Source organism: Cicer arietinum, chromosome 6 (assembly GCF_000331145.2).
Source record: "Cicer arietinum cultivar CDC Frontier isolate Library 1 chromosome 6, Cicar.CDCFrontier_v2.0, whole genome shotgun sequence".
Classification (NCBI taxonomy): Eukaryota; Viridiplantae; Streptophyta; class Magnoliopsida; order Fabales; family Fabaceae; genus Cicer; species Cicer arietinum.
In genome coordinates this window covers 32,194,928-32,200,683 of record NC_021165.2, presented here as the reverse complement: position 1 = coordinate 32,200,683, position 5,756 = coordinate 32,194,928, and the positions used below count along the sequence as shown (strand labels likewise).

The following is a 5,756-nucleotide window of genomic DNA, read 5'->3' as shown; positions in this document are numbered from 1 at the left end:
AGCAAAACTCCAGATCTCTCATATTATATTCATCGATCAATTTATTGAGTTCTTGCTGATAACCAATCTCAAATAAGTGTTGAACAGTTTTTAGATCTTAAACACTTTTATCATACACATTATTTGTTACTCAAATCTATCTCTTAAATTAATTTGAGTATGTTGTAAAAATCATTTTAGTTATTAAAAGGTAATTGTAAAAATATTTTATGGATTGAAAGGTAACTGTAAAATTCATTTCAAAGTTGAAAGGTGAAATATGTAACTGATCACGAGTGATCAAGAAATATAGTGTGAAAACATAATGTTTTGATACTAAGCACATTAGTTGAAAATCTCACAGATTGTGAAGACTGGACGTAGCTCACCTTGGGTGAACCATGATACACCATTGTGTGATCTTCTTACCCTTGTTCTTATTTATTTTTCACTCACTGATCACATATCACCTAGCACTAATCTGTTTTATTTATTTCTAACATCCAGAACGTTCTGAAATTTCTTTTCTGAAACCAAGATTGATCTTGAGTTAATTTAAACTAAGTCCACAAATTAAAATTTCAAAAAGGGATCACAATTTGAACCCCATTACTTGCGATTGATATTGTTACTTCAAGTCACACACCAATATATTCATCATGTGAACAAAATTATCAAGTCCAATCCTCAAACAAGTAGAGTAGATATTGGGAAATCCTCATCCACGCCAAACAATTGCCGCTTGTTCGCATCGGAACAGACAATTAATGATAGTTTCTTCAAACCCGTCATAACAAGGACACGTGGGAGGGACATTATCACCTCTATGATGTAAAATTGAACAAGCCAAGTTTGCAACACGAAAAACTAGACATTGACCGATAGGTGAAACTTCCACATGCAGCCTAAGCTCTCGTGTTGTTGATCACCATTTTGACAACATAAGAGCCACTAATAACCACTTTGTGTAGTATACTTACCATTTAGATTGATGTTCCATACCCATTAGTCCTTCAAATAAGAGAGAACGATAGAATTCATATTATCGATCAGGTTAATCACCAAGGAAGGCCTTATAACTTGTTCTTAGATTGTATATACTCAAAACAAAGTTTACTGAGTAAGGCCTTATTTTAAAGACGCGATGGTCTTATACCTCAGCCATCATGCTTTGTTAGTTTAATAATTTTTTTCCAACCAACAATAAGTATACTGAGGTGGTAGATATACTACTCATGATCAATGAAGTGATGGTAGAAGGAAATCCAAAATTTAGCTATCTTGCACATGTATGGTTTTTGACTCATAAATCTCTTTATTGCACCTACAATAAACATATTGATCATGATGAGCTTTTGTATCATCGCTTTTGGAACCAGGTTAAATTGGTCATAGCTACAGGATTTTAAAGATTAGTGCTAAATTTCTTATCTTTTTGATCAATAATATGTTTGCATTGTGCATCCGAATGGGCACAACATGGAATTCCATCTCTTGTAGAGGCTTAAACCTGTCCTATTTCTTGTTGAGGCCAATCTCCTTTATTTACTGTTTTAATAATCATAATAATTTTTTTGAAAAAGTCAAATTTATTCAAAAGGCCACACTACCATAAAGTATGCCAATTAAGTAAGTCACAAGGTTCCAATGTTCTTTAAACAATTGAAAGGCAACTATTGTCGCATAACAACATCATATTAGTAGTCCATCAACTTAACAATACCCTCCAAAATAAATAAATATATACATAGTATTTTTTTTTTTATCAACGATGTACAAGTATTATGAAAAGTAATAATGACTTACACTTTACACAAAATTGTAAATTGATCACTTTTAATTATAATTAATTTTTCTTTTAACTCTACTCTATGAATCAAAAACTTATTTATACAATAACTGAATTTTATATTTAATTATAAGTATTAAGAATATAATTAGTTTGTATTTTTAGCAAATCTCCTATTTTTGCTTAAATGTATATTTGTTGAATTTTTATATTTCAAAAATATTTATCATTAAATTTTTAATTTTTATTATTTAATATATATATATATAGAGAGATGCGGAGATTTGTTGACTCCTGAGTCTCTAAGAGTTACTCCCTTAATAACTCGTTATAAATGATAAATCTCATTAATTCAACCGTCAAATCAAAAGTTCTTATTGGATAGATGAACTCTATAAATTTTTATAAAATTTTAAAACTATTTGATGCCTCATTAAATATTTTCAAATTAATATATAATAAGTTTAAAATATATAGTAAATATCGATGATTAGATTACGTAGCTATGAATTTTGGATTTATATATAACTTTGTGTGTTTGATCAATAATATACTATGTTTCGATTAATAAAATTTATTGTTTTTATTGATGTACAATATCAATAAAAAGAGTTTTTACTACATCATAATTGTTAGGTTATTCGAAATATGTTAATTTTTACTATAACCACCCCGAAAGTTATACCCATGAATGATTGTGATTTGTTGAGAGTGTAATACGTTTTATACTAAAAATATATATATATATAGTACAATTACACATATAGTACAATTAAGCATGGTCTTTATTGAGAGTTAAACTCACACATATAGTACAATTAAGCATGGTCCTTGTTTAGCCATACTAGTTATTATAATAACTTCCATGCATACAAACATTACCAAACCAAATCATGCCAAGGTTGAAGTGAAAGACCATGAATGGATATGATGATTTTGACGGCCACCTGATGTTGTGGTAGCGGATAGACCAACCCTAACATTCTCTGGGAGCACAGTTTTCAAATCAACAACTTGAGCAACAGTAGAAATTTGACCATTTTCATTTGTGGCAGCAACATTCAACGTTTTAGAGAAAGAGTCGTAGATTATACTTACTTTAACTAATGATCCACTCACCCTGTTCCATGTTGTTGTCTTGGAGGAAATTAAAGTGTTAACATCGATTCCAATATGTGCATAATTGGGATCCCAATCATTGATATAATTGTCAAACTCTACACCAACAAAACGATTGAAAGCATTCTTCTGGTCAACTAATCCAAGTAGTCCACCATCAGAGTTGGTAGGAATGATGGTGTCTACAGGTGCAAGAAAGAAGACAATACCATCAGCTGGCTTATAACTGTTATAGTCCTCAACAATGAAAGAGAAGGAAGCAACAAAGCTAGCAACATGTCCACTACCACTATCCCAAATAGGCACTTCGACCAGTAGTCAATACTTCTGCAGGATTGGTGAGTGCCAATATCCCATTCGGAAAAACCTCAGCCTTACCTTGCATGATCATACCTGATTGACCAGGAATGAAATTTGGAAAGTCAAAAGAAACCGTTTTTTGAGACTTTACTTCTCCCGTCGCCAACAAGAAAACAACTAAAACTGAAACAACAGAAAATGACAATTTCTGACTTGAAGCCATCATACTCATATACTCAATGAAGTTTGTTTAAGCTTTGAATGAGAATTGCAGATATAAATGCCACATATTTATACACATTATTATAAGTTGCTTAATTTCATGTTTTGTTTAGTGAAGGAATATACCAAAGTGGTGCAAATTAAGCTTAATTATTAATTAGCTACGTCATTAGCACCAATTTAGTGACCGCATTAACTTAATTAGTGGAATGGCTTCCCACTTGGAGAGGAGAAGCAAGAGAACTCAGTAACACTCCTGATGTCCTCTTGTTGTTCATAATTCATCCTCCAACTATATTCATGAACAACTGTTGGTGTGGCCATTAATTAGTAATACGTCAGCGTTTCAAGGAAAGAAAATTAATAATACGTCAGATGAATGTGGAATCGCACCTCCATCCAATTGATACCTATTTTACTTCCTCGTCGTCATGAATCATGATGTTATATTCTGGCCAGTAATTGCGATTGTAATTGGCAACTAACTAACTATAGATTTAATTAGTTTTTTGGCCCTTCATTTTCTTTTTCAGATTTCATTTTGATCGCTTAATTAATTTTCGTTTGGTTTTGATTTTCAACTTTATTTTTGTCAACAGCATAGTCATTTCTGCAAGTTTTATTCAAAAAACGTTAAATCTATTGTCCGAGTTGGATGAGTGTCACTTTTGGTGTGCTATAGAGTTTCAGAGTCATTTCTCCTCCTTTCTTCGTCTTCTTCAGCTGAAAAGCATTAGCCATTGCTGCTAGCTGAATACTTTTACTTAAATGACGCTATCAGATGTGATTAAAGAAATTAGAAGAGTAAAAATTTGGATCATTAACAATAACCTCAATGCACTGAAAGTATCATACAAGAGTTTCTCATTTACAAATAGCATTATTATGTATACCATTAGATTAATTAAGCCTTAAATTTATATGCAAACCGTACCAATAGCATTATTATGTATACCATTAGATATATTCCTTATTTATACAAGTTAAGTACAATAGTTAGTCAATATATTTAGAAGAAGAAAAAATAGTTAGTTAATTAATATAGTTAATTAGTTATATTAACCAGTTGTGTTTTTTGTTGACTATATAAATCTTATGTATCATTTGATATACTTGAATAATTTTTTCTTTATTCAGTATATCTTTCTTTATTTTTATCTCATTTTATAATTTCTATATAGAATTGTAATATATACTACCATTTTCACTTTGAATGAATATATATTTTTTAAAAATGAACTAACAAAACTCTTTTTTACTCATTGTACCGTGTAAGTAGAACTCAGTTGGTAATTGCAAAAATATTGATATGCATATGTTTGGATTCGAATATGAAATTCCCCACTTCACTAACTTTAAGGTGTGTGTCTAGCACTAGGCTACTTCTACCACCATATGTGTTGCAATATCCGAGTAGTTCAATTAGATATTTTTTAGATTGAATATCAATATTATATATATGGCAAATTCTAAGGTGGACCGCCTTCTTAGGTGGTCACTATGGACTAGACATTGCATAAAAGTCACTGGAAATTCTAATGACCATGATGACACTCTTCAAAAGTATATGTTAATGATTCTCCTTCTCTTTACGACTAAAGCAGCGATTTGATTGAGTCAATTTGACAAGTTGATTTTTGAATAACATTATTCTTTTTTCTTTTTATTTTTACAAATTGATATACATCAAATCATTCTTTCGATCGTAAATACTAAAAGAACTGTTAATTTTTATTTCCAAAGAATGTCATCAATTATTATTAGAATTTCAAGTGACTTTTAAATATTGATCTATAGTAGACCACCTATGGAAGTGTTTTATCGTAACATCCGTTTATATCTATGTACACATAATAAACTTTATATGTTTACATGTTGCTCCTACCTTCATTCTAAACATATTTATTTTATCTAGCAAAAATATCTAACAATTAAAACTACACATTTACTTCGATTATAACCATAGTATAGATCTCATTGATCTATTTTTCATTAATTTTTTATTTTACTCTTAAGATAATTTATTTTAATAAAATTTAATTATTTTAAAATTTAAATTTAAGATAAATTTATTCATGGAGACAACTCACATATATACCCTAGAGTACTATTGGTATACCCAAGAGCGGATCATTAAAAGTCACATAATTTTTTTTTATTTAATTATTTTTTAATATAAAAATTTTAAATTTATTTTATTTTAAGAGTATCGATACTTACCTCTTATCATAAAATTTTAATTTATTTAATTGATAATCAATTATATTTATCAATTACAAATAATCATTCACATATGAACTACCGCAGCATATTTCAACAAACGCTCTTTCTTTGGCTAATTATTATT

General features: G+C 29.6%; 1 pseudogene; it reads right to left on the bottom strand.

Annotated features, from left to right (window-relative positions):
• Positions 1-2,659: 2,659 nt before the first annotated feature.
• On the bottom strand, positions 2,660-3,419 carry LOC101497924 (putative bark agglutinin LECRPA3; annotated as a pseudogene).
• Positions 3,420-5,756: the final 2,337 nt, after the last annotated feature.